The following is a 19,412-nucleotide window of genomic DNA, read 5'->3' as shown; positions in this document are numbered from 1 at the left end:
AGAATGTTGTAGTTTGCTGAGGACTGAATTTTCACATTTTGTGACAAGTGACACTCAGCAGCTGTGGCATGTCACCTTCTCTACCCTCACACATACACACCTGTTGTTCACCAAACTCCAAAGCATGATACAGGTGCCTGTATCATACAAATCCTTACCCTACTCACAATCTTCATCAACTTCTGTGTTACCTCTGCCCTGGGGAGCTAAATATTTTAGATAGAGATCATTCTCAGTTTCAATCAAGTGGTGCTGAGTCACTGGCTCCCCCCAGTACACTGAATAGAAGGGAACAGAGAATTCCATCTTCCCTAAGGAGAGGAGGATCACAACACTGACACATTTTTTTCTACAGTTTAGCAGCCAGCAAAGGCTTTTCTGGCATGGCATCAGAATTAAAGGAATAATCTAACACTGTTTTAAGAGTGCAATACAAAATATTAATAATTTTCAGCTCCTAGAAGATCTTGTTATGCAACACAGACACAGTATCTGCCAAAATTAATAACATGGCTGAATATCCAGTCAAATTCTGAAGTATCTAAAGCCCAGAATGCCTGGAGTTGGAAGATATCTTACAGATCATCAAATTCCAGCACAGTAGATGCGTTCACATTAGAACTATTTCCCTGTGGCTTTTCCTACTGCTAGAAATCTGGAAAAATGACAAAATATGGCCAATTATTATTCTGTTGTTCTTCCAAATTCATGTACTTTAAACAGTAGAGATGGTTTAACACAAAAGCAAACTTACAGCAGATGACTGTTCTTTCAGTGTCCTAGTGAATAAGGACAAATAAAGAAAAATCTTTTAGGTGTTGGATGAAAGTTTCTCTGGAAGCCAGAGCCCAAGATACAGATATTTTTCTATATCCTCCCCAAGCCCTGAAATCAGACTTGATGCTCAGACCTTCTCTATGCATAGGTCTTCTCCTGCTCATCTGTTTTACACAGGGTAAATCTTCACAAATATGTGCAAGGCAAGAATTAGAAAAAGAAAAAATAGAATCTTATAGTTTATATGAATTTATATGATTTAACTCTGCTTCCCTTACCTGCCTTTTTTTCCTCTTGCTCCCAAATAATGGGAAGGAGGAGGAAAGACTTTCCCATAAGTCCTGAAAACATGACATTTTTTTCAACTGTTCAATTAAAATTTTAAACCAGAACTTTTGAAAGCTCCAGCCAGTGGAAAAACCTGAAGAAGCCATTTTCTATGAAGATCAAATTTCTGTTCAAAATCTGCAACAAACTCGAGTGAGGAGAGCTACAGTGAGGTTGCCAGGTTGAGAGATGAAAATGTACCCTGACAATTTGTCCTGGCCATGAGAGACAGCTCGGTGCTTCTCAAGTTCGGTGTTTAAATCCTCAGTAATCTCCTGCCAAAGCAAGAGAGGAGATGAAGTTTCAATTTATACCAAAGCTGTGAAAATAACACTGAAAGTTTTAGCATCAGAGGTAGGGAAAATCCAGGGTCAAAAAATCAGCCACTTCCTGAGTTTCTGGCTACCCCTGCACCTGCTTGGAGGATCCATTATTACATCACCTGCTTTCTTTTGTCCCACTCAATCAGTCCCCAGCTTCCTTTCAGTATTCAAGGTATCATTTTTCAGTACTACTACACAGGACCAGACCTAAGCACTTTTCAAATGGAAACCAGGCAGAAATATTTTCCCAGACTGAGGGGGAAAGTGCCTTCTCTTAATTCCATTATATATAGTTCTGATTTTGCAGAAATCATCTTCACTTCTAGATACCACAGAATATAATCCTAGGAAAACCAACAAACAATAGAAAAAACAAAACAATCAAAAATGCTGTTTGAAACACTGCAGCATGTTGAGAACACAATTTGAAGACAACACTACACACTGGCCAAGAGCTTCCCTGTTTTCTGTTCCATGGGCTTGGACCACATGTGCACCAAGATTCTACACTAATATTTGCAGAATTCCTCTACCACTTTTCAATTTTATTCAACAAAGCCTTTTATTCTGTTTTGTATTTCCTCTGAAGAACACAAATTAAATTTTCTGCTGGAACATTAGAGCAGTTGATTTCACGTTACCAACATGTTATCTGAGTGATGAATAGAATGGAATTTCAAGACATCTTAAAGGCCTATAAATGTGTTTGGACAGTCACTCAGCTACATCCCTCACCTAAGAAAGGAATATTTACTGACTTGTAATTGCAACATTTGAAAAAAATTTTTTAAATTAATTTTGAAAGTGCTTTTTTGGTCTTTTTCTTATTTACATTCCACTTTTTCTATTCATTTTCAACAACTGTCCATTTTTCTCCAGTCCTACCTACATTTTTCACTCTTTCTCTCACATTTACCCCATCATCTACTCTAATGAAACACACACATTTTCTTCTCTTTACCAAAATTGTTGGATCTGAATTCATAAAGTGTTTAAAAAGATATAGGATTGCTTTTGGTGGTTAGGGACATATTACACCAGCCATAAAGCATATCTAAATCAATACACTTCCACATATCAGAACAGCATGTGGCAGTACAGCATTATGAAATTTATAATTGCATCAGATCCGTGATTTCCCAATAGCTCTGCCTCTACAATAACTAATTTTAAGCTAGAAGTCCCACTGGTGACCTACAAAAGAAAGAGGAAAAAGTGGGACATTTCACTGAGGAATGTTAAGCTGATGCTGCAAGGACTATGCTCCACATTGTAGAGTGATTTATTGTACTTTTTTGTTACAAAAAATTGAAATTAATGACTTAATGAACATTTATAATCTGAGCTTTGCAGATAATTTTAAGGGGTTTATTGTCTTTTTTTTTTCCCTTATCATTTACAAAAATAACCCTAGTCTGATACACAGAACAGAACAAGGAACAGAACATAGTAGAATATCATAAATATAAGAAAATAAAACACATTATTTAAATAATAATAAATAAAATAATATAGATTAAAAAAATAAAAAAATATTTAAGGATAAATAATTCTCTGACAGCATGGAACCTCTAAATATGGACCTAAGCACAGCATACTTTAATTTTTAAGGTTACTGAAGAATTCAGTCTGAAATGCACATGGAGAACAAAAGGCTCCATAACAGATTCCCGCCATAAATAAGCACCAAATTTCCTTTCCCCAGGAGGGAAGGGCACAGTCATTCAAAAGGTAAATGAGCAGCCATAAAGAGAAAGTTGGGATAATTTCTGGCAGCTATAAGAATAAAAAAAGTACATGGTTAAACATTCCATTCTGTATTCTGAATCACAACATTAAATTAGTTAGAGGAAAAAAACCTTTCAACATTATTTAGTTATAGGCAAATTGTTCACAGAGGTATTGTATCCTGTCACACCTGCCTAGAATAAAACACATGAAATACACTCCACTGCAGTTGTAGAGCTAGTTATAATTTGTGGTTATATATTAAAATATAAAAATAGTTCTGTGTGATCATGCTTCAGGAAAAAAATAAATTAAAAAACCACAGCTGGTGGCTGGTGTCCCCCTGCCTGTGGAAGCCACCTTGGCACAGCCAGCACAGCACGGTGGCAGCCCGGGAAGGACCCCCTGTGCCTCCCAACCCCAGGGCCCTGCACAGGTCTGTGCTGTCCTCCTCTGGCCCTCACTATAAACACGTGGGTGTTCAGAGGCACAGCAGCCCAAGGTCCCCACCTGGGAAGGGACAAGGACCCAGGATCCAGCTTGGCTTCCTTTGAGTAACCATGCATCAGCAGGATTGCTGGAGCACCAGCCACTGACCTGGGGCTGGCACCTGGAACTCACAGGGTGGGCTTCACTCTCAAACCCCAGGAAAGCTGGCAGTCAGAAATGCTGGCACAATGAGGTCCTGTGGGCCTCAGGATCCTGGGTCCATTCACTCCATGGTACAAACTGAAACATAAATGCTCCTGAGCTGGTTTTGGCTGGGGCAGGGTTAATTTAATTCACAGTGGCTGATGTGGAGCCGAGTTTTGATTTGTGCTGAAGACAGAGTTAATAATACAGAGTGTTTTTGTTGATGTGCAGGGCTTGCACAGAGCCAAGGCCTTTCTGCTTTTTGTCCTGCCATGCTGGTGAGGAGCCTGGGGGTGCCTGGGAGGGGGCACAGCTGGGACAGGTGACCCAGACTGACCAAAGGGATATTCCAGACATCATGCTCTGTAGATAAAGTGGGGGGAAGAACACTGTGCCAGAATTCAGCTCCTAATGTCCCTGTCACGGGACCATTCACAGTGTTCCTAAAGACAGACAGCTTTTAACCCCTGCCAAAAGTTTAGCACAAATGTTACGGCGCTGCTTTTAAAGTACAAGAACTGTAGAACCTTAAGTTTGTTTAAACTACAAGGGTACACTTATCATCTAGAGCACAACTATCACATTATACCAGGGAAAGCAGAGAAACACAATTCTACAGACTGGGGAGAAGAAAGAAATTAAACCAACTCCATTACAGAGATAACCACAGGTTAAATTTTGTTATAGGAGTTTATGAAATTACTCATACAGTCCTTCTTACTAAGAGGAATCTGGTTTGCTTTCATGTCAAAACATTATATAAAAAGCTCCTATTCTTGTAATATTTCCCTCCCATATATTTATGTATCTATTAAAAACACCACTAATTATTTGCTATTAAGAATGAACTAATTAGGTCTTGCACAGTGTGAAAGAGATACAAAGTGTGTAACTCATGTTTCATTAAAAAAACTGCAAACAAATGAAAACAGAGTTCCAAGAAAAATTAAAGAGCCGACAAACCAACTATGATTTGGTTACCTTGGATGACAAGCTAAATTACAAACTTACAAAGAATATAAATACCAATAACTAAATTAAAACAACTCAAATCTATCATATTTGACTTTTGCAAATGAAGCAGCTGAACAACCTGCAGGGAAACAACTCAATTACATAACATTTATTTAAAAAATACCCTGTTCTACCTCCCTTGTGATTGTATTTAAATCAAGGAATTATAATTACAGAATTTATAAAAAATAATAATCTAGCAATTACTGTTGGTTTACTTTGTTAAAATTTATAATTGAGGTTTAAAAGGACAAAATTATTTGAATAGAATAAGACTGCCTGGAGTAAAATATTTTTAATTGATAAATAAATTGTTTTGAAACAAACCCCACTATATTTGTAGAACCAAATTTCACCAGGAACCCTGAGAAAGATGTTATGTAGACACGGAAGCCACAAGTGGATTTTTGTTTGTTTTAGTTTAGATGAGCATATTCCTCTTTCCAGTTCCATTTTTAAGAATAACAACTTTTATATAAGGACTTGAAGTATTCTCTTGTGAGTCACCTTGTGTCTTAGCCAGCATTCATGCTGTTAGAAATCATCTTTGCACTGTTTTGGAGGACAAGAGACATTTTTAAAGCTCACCGTGTTCTGCTTTGACTACAATACATTCTTCAGATTGGTACAAATGCCAAAAAAAGCATCTTTGATATGATGAGTTTTTTATCCTTCACATGTAAAAAGTTGCAGCTAGTAAGGAATCTGCAGGATCAGTGGTCTGAGGGGTATTAGGGCCAAAACAGAAGCAAGGTTTGGGCTCCAGTCCTTCAGATATCCAATAAAAACCTGTCCCACTAGGAACTCCATCTAACAATTCTTACTTATTCAACATTTTCTTACAAGCAGATTTTAATCAATTATTGTTTTTTAATGCACTGCTAATGTCTGAACACTCAAGGACATACTTAGCACTTCTATAAGGAAAATGAAACTCAATAAATAAATGTAGTAATAGAAAACCATTGCCTTCCCTATGTTCAAAATCTGAGCTGTTAATGCTTTCACACTCTGATCCCTGAGCATATAGTGAGTTCCATGATTTAGATTTTTCCAAACTACACAGATAAAGCCTAAACATGCCAAAATTTTAATAAGGCAGCTTGTATTAAAAAAAAAGTCTTTGCTGAAAATATATTCCTTTTTTTCTCATATTCTATAAGGTATATCACAATTGGATATTGAATACGTAACTTAATAGAGGATAACTTAGAAACATAATTATGGATATTCCAAAACATGTAGCCCTGTAAACTAACAGCTCAGCTGAAACACCTAAAGGCAAAACAAATAGTAATTAAACACCAAACCAAACTAGTCATGCAGTAGTATGCAAAAGTTCTCACAGGTCAAGAATAAAGGAAAAACAGCTGAGTTTTGTATCCAACTCTATACATGCTTGTACATATAGATGTATGCATTAAGTTTTCTTTCTGACAACAGTAAAAACACATGCCTCTACTTCAAAGGGCTTCTGGTGGGAACAGCATTGCTTCTATGCTGAGTGTAGAAAAGGAATGCAGTGATAAGTAAAATCCATCACATGAAGTGAACACAGGGCATCTTTTCAAGGCTAATGAAGAGTGCTCACAGTCAAGGAGAAACCTTCAAAATACTGTTCTTCTAAAGTAAGGAAATTATGAAGGTGATAAACATTATCTCCACAAAAGTTTTTTCTTAATTAACATTAATTTGCTGTTCAAAATAGAACAGCACTTTAAAGTTCAATCATCTGCTGAGATGCAAGCAAAAAACATCCAAATAAGGAGAAAAATTGTACTGAATCTGAAGGACACATAGCCAAGATTTTCTTGATGAAGTTTATCTGTTCTTCTATTGAATATCTACAAAGTTATCCTCATCAGAAGGTGAGGGAAGAATTAATTCTTTTCTGATGTTTAGCTAACCAGAGATTGGTTAATCTGATATTGATTATCACACTGATCAGAGGAAATCCTGTGGTTCCAATCCTATGAGGTTTCTCAGTAATAGCCATGCCAAGGTTTTGATTTTACCATGACAAAAGACATGAACTGAATTCAACAGTACCTCTTTTACTGCAATTGGTAAAATGTTTGATTATTTTTGTTAGTAACTGTGCTGTAAAAATCACACTAAGTCAGGCTAAGCTATGAATTAATTAAGGTTTTTGGTACAGAATACATGCCTCAAGGCTTGCAGTTCCAAATGTCACTGTATTCATTTTATTAGAAACACTTTTTCAGAGGAATAAATCTGTTTTTCAGCCTGCACAATTGATGTCAGTGTTATATAAAGGTAAATACTTCTGGTGTGAGCATCTGATAAAGAAACACGTTAGTAAAACACGATACGTCATTGCCATTGTACCATCTGTCAGGTAGTGTGTAATTATGGCAACAGCATTCTTTGCAAACCCTTGGATAAAAAGAGTGGATCTGGCAAGGATGGTGAAATACAGGCAGCTTCAGCCTGTAACCATTAAGTCTGACAGCTTTGAAATTCATTCATGCCCGTTTCTACAATTCCAGCATTGTGCCAGTTACAAGCAATAGCTTTTTAAATGATAATGTCACTATACAAGCTCAGAACTCGAAGTGATGGTCATAAGTGAAAATTTTTAAAGTCTCTTTCTGTCAAAAAGCTCTATATGGAGGAAAAAGAGGGTTCAAATATCACCACTAGCTCCCCCTCTATATGACAAACAAGATATCATCAGCCATGATCCATACAACATGTTGAGGAACAAATCTGCACTTTAATGTATATGCATATGTGTGTCTAGATATAGTCAAATACAAATAGATATGCATATGCTTAGCTGAACAAACATGGATAAACAAGTGACTCATTCAAAAATATATATGCAAAGACATCATCACAGAACTCCAAAATCTGATGTGATATTCACTTGGTATGTCACTTTGTTGATAGATTTAAATTTATTAATAACTTTAAAAAAATAATGCAGAAAATATTATGTTCTCACATTAACTTTTTAGTATTAGGGACTGAGTGTAGACTTGAAAATATAAATGTTGCTTTAATCAGAAGTGGAAAAAATACTGTTCATGAAAGTTTTCAATCACCAGTTAAAGGTGATTTATAGAAATATAAATAGTATCCACACTACAGAGAAATAATGCCAAGGAATTTGACAGAGTACTTAGTTATAAACTAAGATGTCCTGTTTAAACCATCACCTTCATTACATTTATATGTGAACAGAACTGAACCACATATTCCAACCAGCTGAACTGGAAGTGTCAAATCTCAGCATAGTTCAGATTCCAGAGAGTTGAAGTGATGTTCTTTTTTTCTTTTTTTTTTTTTTTTTTTTCTTACAATCCTTTTAGAGGATGGTTCAGGTTGCAAATAAAAGCATTTGAAACCAATTATTTAATTATTTGACCTGGGCATATTTTTACAGTTTACTTTCCTCCCTATGTACTACTCCTTGTAGCACAAGGAGTATTTTAGTCCTTGTGCCTGTGTACATATAAAAATTATGGGGAAACTTTATCTATTGATAGCTAATATGTGCTAAATCTCAGTCTGTAAATAGACAAATATGTAAAAGTCACTGAAGTACTCACACTGGCTGTGAGTGAACACCATTAATCCATCCCTTTACCTTTCTAAGAGATCAAGTGGATTCCTGAATCGTGTCCAAACTACAATCATTAATGATAACCCTGTTCAAGCACAAATGCACAAGCCTTTTATGAGAGTAAATTGTTGTGACAGCCTTAGTTCAAAATTCAGCCTTAAACTGGGGAATCAGTGCTATTGAAAGCAACTGCTTTATTTATTATTTATCAGGATTCAGGTTTAAATGCCATAAACTGAACATCTTTCCTATCAGATATTTCACAAGGCAGTAGATGTCCATGAATCCTACAAGAGTAAAGATGGTTTTGCTGAAGGGTTGTGGGGTCAGGCTTTTTCTTTTTTTGCAGTAAGGATTTTTTCCTTTTTTTTAATCATTATTTTGGTCTCTTTTTTGTTCTTTGGGAGGATTGTGGTGGGTTTTTTCTGTTTTGGTTTTTGGTAGAGAATTGCTTCAGGTGATAGAAAATAGCAGCATATGAACATTATTAACTTTCATGCACTCTAAATCTAGGAAAAAATCCATATTGCATAATTAGTTCTAACTAAAAATGTTGCTAAAATGCTTGAAAGCTCCTGCTAGAAGAGTGTCATCCACTTCTAATCAAAACAGCTACCCTCACACCTATTCATTTTTAACCTTTTTTAATTTCACAAGACCCTACATAAATCAGTGAAATATAAACAAATATTTCAGAATGGCCAGTGAATACTGCATGAATACTGCAGGCTCCCTTACAAGAGACAACATTTATTCTCTGCATTCAGAGTGGCCCATCACTCTGAATTTTGACTCAACACGAATTTTTACTCAAAATTTGGTTCAGCCTCTTATCACTGGGCTGAAATAACTGGAGCCTGGACATCATTAAATCTCAGTGAAACAAGCAGTGCAATTCAACACATTTGCCAAAGGCTCTCCACATGCAAGAGACCACTGTTGTATTTTGAATTTTGTTTGAACAGCTTCCCACTGCAAACTCTGGTTCTAAATGTTGTTTTTTTTCCTGTTAGACAGTATTTAGGCATAAAACTCCCTAACAAAATGATCAAGAAATTCAACTTTCCATAGGAAAAAAAAAAATTTAAAAGTTTCCTTTAAAGTGTTATTTCTGTTATTAATGAATGGAAGTCTGGTCTCACACCTTTACTTTGGACTTGCATTATGCCATCACACAATATACCAAAATTTTCTAAATAATCAAATTGATATCAAACTTGCATTGTATGAGGGTTATTTAGAACAGCTGAAGCCAAGAAGAGAAAAGTGACTCTGCACTAGATCCATCTGCAGTAGACTGCTGAAAGAGCAGCTTGGAGAGGCACCTATAACAAGAATTTCATTTGTTAAACCTGGACTTCAAGGGGTTTCAGTTTAAATTTACTGCAATCATGTACAAGAAAAATCATCATATCCCATCAAGAGCATCCCAACTTTAGCTTCTTTGGTGCAATCTATGCAATGTCTCTGCAGATATATCTTTGAATTTGATAGTAGCATGTGTGGCTCTATGCTGGATCTATAACTTTGGCATCCAGGCTCATTACTGATCTCCTGAGCCATCCAGTCTTCCTCAGTTGTGAAAATGTAATAAATTGCTTTTTTTCCCCTAGTGTATTTAGCACTCATGAAAACTGACAGATTGACAGCTGGGAGGCTGAAGTATTCTGTTTAAATCACACAGAAAAGTAAAGAAGCAGCAATGACAGACTAAGGAACCAAAACTGAAATAACCCTTGGCTTAAGCAGCCAGCTGAAGACAGAATGGCAAGGACTCAATCAGTGGCCTATGACAACAGAGATCTTATTTGGTGATGGCAGATAAAAAATGAAATGAACCCTCCACAATCCAGCACACAATTATATTTGTGTATTCATGTGGCCAGCAAAATGCCTGGTCAGTTTCCAGTAAAATTATGAATAAAATCTTAATATTTGACACATCAGCTCGTTCAGAAAATAAAACTTATCACTTGCACTGGAAGTTCAGTGTACTTACCCTGCAGAGTAAGTTGAATGGCAAGAATATAAAGGGAAAATAAATACTTCTGGGAAATTTTCACATTTTACCCATTTTTTGTGTTTTTTTAAAACAGCTTTCAGGCAATCTAAGACCTACTGCCTGCAAATTCAATATTCAGCCATCTCACATTATCATTAAAAAAAGTTGGATTTTGTAGAATATTTACAAGACTATCTCTTCTGCTAACATCTATCTGCCAAAATTTATGAAAAAATCTTGCCTCAGCTTTCAGCACCAAGATGTAGTAATGAGTCTGAAACAGTAGAGTCTACCTGTTTATCTTCAAATGTAGGAAAAAAAAAAAAAAAAAAAAAGATAATCTAAGCAGGGAAAGGACTTTCTTTAATAAATTGTCTGCAAAATTTAGAGGCCTTCAGCAAATCCATTCATTCACACAAACTAAAAAGAACTAGATGAGTGAAACTTTTGCACATTAGCAAAGGGCTGCTGTGATTTAAGCATTAGAAGCAAATCCTCTGAGGTCTGATTCTAGTGGTCTATTTTATATGTTATGTCCACATAACATTTCCCCCTTGGAAGAGAATGAGCCTGAAAATTTGCTAAAAACATCCCAGCCAGTCCCATTAATGTACCTGACTCATCACACGTCCTGAAAACTGGCTGCAGTCACCAAAAGTGAAAGGTCCTGTGCCAGCAAGGACACAGGCACAGAATATGCCTCAAGCAGTTACTGAGCCTGGGAATTGGAGCTGCCTACTCTACTCCCATTAAAAAATGGGCTCCAGGACCTATGAGGTCCTCTATGAGACATCTCAGGAATGTTAATGCTACATTAAAACAAGGATCTGAAGATGCCTCTAGTGTCTGGACCTATTTATTTATTACCAAATAGACCCCCTGGGACATACCTTTAATCAGTGCTGTTCTACAAGAGGAACAAAACTCAGAACAAAACTAACTTTGAATGGCTACAGAAGGATGTAGAAATGTCACTGAAAATAATTTTTTTAAGATACTCCAAAAACAAACTCCACGACAGTGACAAGGATAGCAAATCAAACAACACTTTTTACAAAATGGGCTGGTAAGTTAACCATCAGCTTCAGGAGCAGTAACATATGTCACTGAATCTGAAAAATACATGGTTTTCCACAGTCCCTTTTCACATCCTGCACAGCAGAAATATGCAAAGGGCTATTGAGATTTAGAGAATAGTTTTGAAGTCATTTTCATCTTTATTACAACTGTAAAATCACAGTTGTGATCACATTTTCTTATCAAAAAAGTATGACCAAATTTATAAGAACCATGAATTATTATTCCCTGAAATAATATAAGGTAATTTTCAGAACTGCAATTTCGAACTTGAAGTTATAATTACAGCAAAGCAGAGAATATCTATGTCTATCTATCCATCCACCTATCTATATCTGTCTTTAAATAGAGCACAAGCAAAATATCCTGTTTTTCAGGTTCACTAGAAGATGCTGAGATCTGCTTAACAAAAACTTAAAAACTAAGAATTTCTTTCACCAGAAGGAATTTGAACTGTAAAGATACACCACAGAATTGTCAACACAGGTGACCAGGTGAATATTTTTCATATTCTCCCATCTCCTCCCATACTGTGAATAGGCTCAACCACTTGTCCTGCACCAACAGGCACCACTGGTGTTCTGCAGGAGCACAGCTTTCACTGACAAAAGGCTTTCCCTTGAGAACTAGTGAGTCTTTGGGTGCTGATGTGCACACCCACTTAAGATAACAATACACTGCATGGGTCACTGAGGCCACTTGTCTCACACTGCTCCGTCTTTATCCCTCCTTCCATGAATCTCTAACATAAGAATATGATCAAAGCCACCAAAGTTTGTCCAAAATTTTTTTTTATATTAAGTTTGACAGAAAATGGCAAAAGAAGGCTTAGTGCTAGTTTTTGTAACAGTAAACAACAGACCCAAGAGATTGGTTTGAGCAAGACACAGATAACTATTAATGAAATGAACTTCAAAGCTTCAAAGATTGAAAGGGAAATCTGACTGTCCCACAGAATTTAACTCCTTTTTTTCTCATATTGCATTGCTTGAGCTACAACCCTACAGCAGCAAAGTCCAGTGGCCTTAACCAGCCCCAACATCTTGATGGTTCCAGGGATGAACTGTGGTCACGGGCACCAGGGAAGCTCCACACAGCTCTGGTTCTTCCTTTTCCAGGAGCACATTTCCTGCTTTGCTGTGCAGTGTTTCCCACTGGGGAGCTGCACATGTGTGCCAGACTCCTCCGCTCCGGGCTGCTCGGGGACGCGCTGCCCGCGCGGATCATTTCCAGCGGAGAGATGTTCCTTCCCTTCTGTTACACTTCAATTTCTCAAGTGGGTGGCAAAAGCAGATGTTACCACACATGTATAAATAAGGTCTCCTCTTTCTCACATTATTCTGAAAGAAACAGGGTGTTATACCAATGGTTTGATTCAATCTGCAGATTTCATAAATATAAGTTTACCCACGTGCATTCATATTCAACCACATATATATAACTTTAAATACATATGGCAATGGTACATACATAGATAATATGATAATGGATAAATATGCTTGCATAGGCCAACATATATAATTTTCTAGACTGAACTGAGTCCAAAGCTTAATGTGCTACCTGTTTCAGTGTATTTAGTATTCTGGGTGGCACAATCTATTTTATGCATACGTAATCCATGTGGAAAAAATGAGATGTCTCTGCAATACATGATGGAGAAACTTATCTAGCATCACCTGTTTTCTCTTTCAACTACAATGCCAACTTATTTCGTGCATTTGAGAAAAGCTCAGGGAAGCCTGAATGACAAGTAGGTGCTGAAGACCAGCCACAGAGAGCAGCCTTGACAGTAAGGTTTCAGTACAGTGATTTTTTATATTCTAGCACTGGGATTGCCCCCTGCAACATTATCGAAGATCAACCCAAAAAATTAATCCCCTAATTTCCTTCAGGTCTCTGATCTCTTTCTCCTTCAGTAACCAAGGATTAGAGCTACCAAAATGTGGTGGGAGCAGAATGCAGGAGCAGGGGGATGTCTGAAGCAGCACACCTCTCCTGCCCAGGGCAGGTGCAGCCTCTCCTTGCACTGCGAGGACAACACACGTGGTAGTGTGCCACGAAATTCCTTCCACTTCTGCCACTTCTCACTCTGTGTGCCACTGCAGCTGACAAAGGAACCAGCCAGCAGAGCAACACCCACCTCAGCACAGATATGATAAAGTGCAAAAACCCCTATTCAGTGTATCTGTATTAATGAAACCGTTTTTTAGAGTTCTCTGACAAAAATCTTCATAAATTACTGCACCAGTCTCAAGAAAACAAAATGAGAAATCTAAGCTTTATAAAGCATAGGCTATTAATTATGAAAATTGTTGTGGCTAGATATGGTCCCGGGTTTTAGAATTAATTTTTTTAAAAAATTAATAAAAGCACAAATCAAATCTGCCTTTACAACCAAGAAACATTAGAAATTACTAATAGACCTTTAAATATGTAATCAGCAGTTGCATAAGTAAAAAGCAGTGGAAAAGCATTGTGCTTATATTATCTTCTGTATTAAGCTTATGTCCTACCATGATAAAACGCAGCAGTTGTGATTTACTAAACGTCAACTTAAAGCATTGCTTAGGGTTTTTTTGTTGTTGTTGTTTGCTCTTTAGAGTTCAGAAAGTCTTCTGTAATAGAAAGAAATAAAAATCACTTGAAATACTTTAAAAACAAAAGAAAATTCAATTGGAATGCCTAGCAGCTACAAATGAAAATTACATATAATTCAAAACTGGCATTTGTATTACTTGTGTTATTGTACTGAAAATAATATTTTTTTTTAAGAGATACAAAAATTAATAAAGTTGAGTCCTATAGTTTTGTCAGTAGCATATGCTGAAAAGGAGAAAGACCAAGATCACTACTTACCAATGATTATTTAATTTGTAGGAGAAGGGAGTACAACACCACCAGCTGCATTTGTCAAATGTGCATAGAGGATGAAAACATAAAAGCAATCACACATTCCAAAGGGTAGGCAAAGACACGCTTTTTCCAGACTTTTAAGTAGCATTTGTTGTGGTGGTAAGGAACCTGATGTGGCATTTAACAACACTTTACAGAGAATATTCCAGTCTGAGTTTGCTTGAATGACCAGAGCACTGCTATTGGCACACTGAAAACACTTCTATTCATTCGTCAAGTCATCCACATTTGGTTTTTCTCTAATCATAAAAAGAATATTGCAAAGGGATTGCAATACAGTTTACTGTCATCAACTAACCTTCAGCTTGATCAACATCATTATTTTGAAAATGGAAAAAATACTTCAATGTGAAAAACACAATAACTGAGATTCCCCCTCATAAACCCCAGCAATAGACTGAGAGAGAGGAGACTGAGGGCTAACTGCCTCTCGAACCACTTTATAAAGAACACTTCATCAGCATGAATATATTTTCAGTCAAAACAGACTTGTTTAGTCTATTGCAATGATTTTTTTTGTTGTTGTTTAAAAATGGTATTTTAAAAAACATATTTAAACATTTTCCTCTATATCTTGATATATAGAGTTTTTCAGAGGCACTATTTTGTTCTCTGTCCTTGCCATTCTTACATACAAAGATGACTTTTGCATCCAATACCATTCAGAATTTCTCAAAAACAAGGTCAAAACATGCAGAAGTTCTTTCTAACAGAAAGATTAGTGTTGAAGGGAATAGAATATGATAAAGTCAGCTTTTGTTCTATCCCAAGGAGCCATCAATAAAGGTGGGAAATAGAAAGTGACTTCACAAATTCTCTCTACCACGTTTTCTGTCATCAATCTGTTAGGAAATGATATTAAATCTCTTTTATGAGTAGATTCTTTCCCACAATAATGAAGACCCTGGCTTTTACTACTCCAGACAGAGGTAATTCGTTTGACTGTAATTTGGTTTAGGGTTTACTTTTGGTTGCTGTAGAATTTCCTTGATAATAAAGAATAAACTGGACATTTGTGGGTAAAATATTAATTTTACATAACCAACAAGATGATCTACCTTCTCAGCACTTGCACACATACACAAACTTGACACTCCACAGGCTGGGTAGGGTTTTGCTTTCAGAGGATAATGTGCATATGCACATCTGGAAGTTCTGGCTTAATCAGCAGATTCTTTGATATTTAAGGATTTCATATTTTTATTTGTTAAAGAATTGGAAGTTGCAACACTGAATTATGTAGTGTATATGATGCTTTTGAATGGAGTTTTAAAACAGTCAGGAGAATCCCCAAATCATGAAGGAAATAAAACAAATATTTATCATTTTCTTATTATACATCCTGTAACAAAGCTACCTTACAAGAAATGTGATACTAGCACAAACTAACAGAAGAGTTGAACCAAAAATCACTTCAAACCTTTTCATTGTAATGATTCCTGTATCTCTTTTTATGCAGCTGTAGAACCTTCACCACTCAAGTGACTGGTAGGGCCTGAATCCATAGAATAATTTCCACATTTATCAGGGGGCTTAGCAAAGAATTTATTCCTTTTGTTCTACACAATAGAAATCTGCAAATATCACCAGTCTCAACTGGCTTTCACAATTCAGTTGCCCACATATCTGGCAAATACTGCCTGCAAAAAGAAGTGTGTGTGACTGTTCTGGTGTCTGATGCAGCACTCCCCTATCCCCATTTATTTCATTCTGATAGAGTCCAGCTGTGTAAATCAGCAACCCAGAGCACACCCAAGGAGCAGAGCACATGGCAACACCTTTACATCAGCTGAGAACATCTTGTTTACCATCATGGACTGTCCTGGATTTTATTAACAAATGCTTACACTTTTTCTCCACATATGTAAAAATTCACTTTACTGATGTACTGATTTGAAAACACCCTGGTTTTTCATTGGCTTCATTATACTGCAGGGGGAAAAAAATACGTTCAGTGCCCTTTCGTGCATTTCTAGTAATCATGTTAAATTAACGAGAATGCTATTTATTTTTAAATGGATTCTTTGGCATTACGTGGCTGAGGTTTTATCTGTTTGGGTAATTTTCCACACAAAGGTAACCTCCCACTTTATTATCACATGTATTAAAATAAGCATCCCAGAAATCTAAATGAAACCTCAGAGTACTTACCTGAATATAAAAGTGATGTAGTAAAATATTGTCAGAGGAACATAAAAATCAAAACCAATTTCTGGTTCTGCTACACCCCAATATCTCCATCTCTCTTTCCAGCCTCTCTTTTCATGTCTCTTGTCTATTTAGTCTGTAAGCTTTATCTGCCATTAATGATCTCAGTGTAAGCTCTGCTTTAACCACAACAAATGATATCAATAAAGATTATTTTGTTCAAACTAGAAGATGGCTTTACATGAAGAGATTCCATCTCTATTTATTATCCTTTTGAACTTAATACTACTGAAACTGTGAAGGAAAATATTACATGGTCACAAAAAAAGTTAAAATATTTCCTAGTATTTCTAGGTGAAAAGACCTGAAGCTTAAAGCATTTCCCACATATCTAGGATTATTTTATTCAAAATTAGTACTTAGCTGGGCATTTTTTGCTCCATGCAGGTTCTGTTTACTCTGTTGTGTTTTTAGAGAGCAACAAGGTTCTGGAAACATTAATTTACAAAACTAAGCTAAGTTCACCTCACGCATCTGAACTGCATGAAGTTGTTTGTTGCAGTAATTAAATTTATTGTTTAGGACTGAGTTTAAAGGATTCCTGAAAAGTAGTCTAAAAACTAATGATAATTTTTGTAAGCAAATAATAATGATAAATATTTCAGAGATCTCTTTGTATAAGAGACTTTCCCAAGTTCTTTAAACAATGCTTGGTGTCATGCTAGACTTCTACTAATTCTTTACCAAAACTGACCTTCAAAATCTGATACTCAATAGGTTCTTTAGGAAAAAAAGAAGGATAAGATAATTAACTAAAACAAGTGAAATCTTCATTATCCACAGAATGAGAGGAAATAGGTGTAGGTGGTGTGGACCTATTAAAATTGATAATTTTCCTGAAAATTATTTTTGGTGAGGAGGGAAGGGGACAGACACACACATATGGACAGACATAACACGACCCAAACCTGAAATTCTCAGATCCTAAACCTGGCTGTATGAATTTGCCAGCATTCCCACTGGACCTGGCAGTGCTACACATCCAGGGCTCCAAGTGAAAATGACTCAGCTGAGCAGATATTGGGCAAACATGCCCAGCATGGTTATGAGCCTGTGCTGGGCCTCCCCTGCCAACTTAGTGACTCTGCAACTTGTTTCATTTCCATGCTATATGTGTAAGCACAGGAAAAAGTACAGTTAATATCTTTTTGAACTATGTCTATGATTTAATAACTTTAGAATATAAAATATACTCTTAATTCTCATTAAAGGATATTCAGTACTGGATTCTAATTTTTTTTTCTTATCTTGGTAAAATAATGAATTAAATAAGTATGTACAGTTTTACACATAAGCATTTTTCAGAGTAAAATTTCTATTTTTTGGCTCATCTATTTAATTAATCAGAATACATTAAGTAATCAAATAAATATTAAGAAAAAAAGTTTTTTTTCCTAAGCAGCAATAAGCAAAATAAGCCCATAAATCCATGCCTTGTTCTTCTGAATCTCACTGAAGTCTCTGGTTTGCACTATTTTATGATCCATTTTTGAAGAGTACTTTGACTCATTCACTGCATTGCTAAACATTACATAGGATTATCAAGTAAAATAAAGGAACATTTAACCCATAAATGTAAGTGAAAACATCACATATTTTAATTGTAGTATTTTAATTTTAATTTAATTATTTAACTGAAAGGTGCTATCTTCTCTGGAATTAGGCAGCTCTGTGAAAGGAACCTCTATTCACTTTCCTCTGTTAGTTGTAGGAAAGCAGCATTTTCCTTAGGTTTGCCCTGGGAGATGTACCATACAACAAGAAATGTCCCTTTTGCTAGAAGCAGACATAATTTAGACAAAGTAACCTGAGAAATGAATCTGGTAAACTAAAACAAATGATTTAATTTTGACCATAGTATTCATTAGTATAGAGTTTCAGTGTAATATTCATTCATTTCCTTGCCTGAAAGACAGTTCCTTGAATTTCAGAACCTCAGCTGAAATCTGAAGAGAGCTCAGGTACGTAGCCCAACCCCTCACTTTTATGAGCTCTTCAAGTCATTCTTGATAGCCAAACAAAACTGAGTTAAGTAGGGCTCCTTGGCCTTCTGCAAACATAATCACCTGCCCTCTCTTAAAAATCTAATTACTGACAAAGAAAAGTCAATCTGCTGTAATGGCAGCATGGCATGCTCTGTTTGAAACTTCTTCTAATACAACTTTTCATCCTTAGCTCCACCAGTTTTTTCAGCAATAAAATGTCTTATTGGAAGACCTTTTTCTTGCACATTAGGCATATTATGGCTCATTGCCCAAAATATATATGTTTATTATTAAAACTAATATATTAATAACCACAATGATAATAAGAAAAACTTATATTTATAACTATCCTCATTGTTATTTCATTCCTTTCTTTCTCTTCCCTTATATCCTTGAAGGACAATGTGTGAATCCTCCCACTCTCAGCTCCCAGTGGTTGCTTGACCATTTTGCAGCACTAAGCAATGTGCAATAAGGAACATTTGGCTCTGGTCAGGGGCACAGCCAAAACATTTTTCCATTCCCATGTGGTGACCCACATAAAGAAGTTGAGTCATACCTTTCCAAGATGCTTTCTGACAGGGAATTTTCACAATGAGAAAGATCAACCTTTGGAATCATCTCCTCTGGATGGTGACCCAGGACCCTTGAGCTTTGGGTAGACAGGGTGCTGGGCCATCTTGTCTAGACCCTAATTTTGCCAGGAAAAGGTTGGAGCAGCTGATCCTTGGGGCCTCTTCCAGCCTGATATCCTATTATTGAAAATTAAGAGGGAGAGAAAGACCCAAAGTACTTCAAAGTTTTAAGAAAAAGTAAAGACAATAAAAACATCATAA

At 36.3% G+C, this 19,412-nt stretch overlaps 1 long non-coding RNA gene across 1 annotated transcript; it reads right to left on the bottom strand.

Moving 5' to 3' along the window:
• Positions 1-12,244: 12,244 nt before the first annotated feature.
• On the bottom strand, positions 12,245-18,645 carry LOC147651937 (uncharacterized). The gene is made up of 3 exons (XR_015289825.1): positions 18,497-18,645; positions 13,984-14,085; positions 12,245-12,810 (listed from the first exon to the last, which is right to left on the bottom strand). It is a non-coding gene; the product is annotated as an uncharacterized LOC147651937 (long non-coding RNA).
• Between the last annotated feature and the right edge of the window lie 767 nt (positions 18,646-19,412).

The sequence above is a fragment of the Cyanistes caeruleus genome, chromosome 8 (genome assembly GCF_971803275.1).
Source record: "Cyanistes caeruleus chromosome 8, bCyaCae1.hap1.1, whole genome shotgun sequence".
Classification (NCBI taxonomy): Eukaryota; Metazoa; Chordata; class Aves; order Passeriformes; family Paridae; genus Cyanistes; species Cyanistes caeruleus.
The sequence above is the reverse complement of the archived record's forward strand: the minus strand, read 5'-3'. Positions and strand labels throughout refer to the sequence as shown.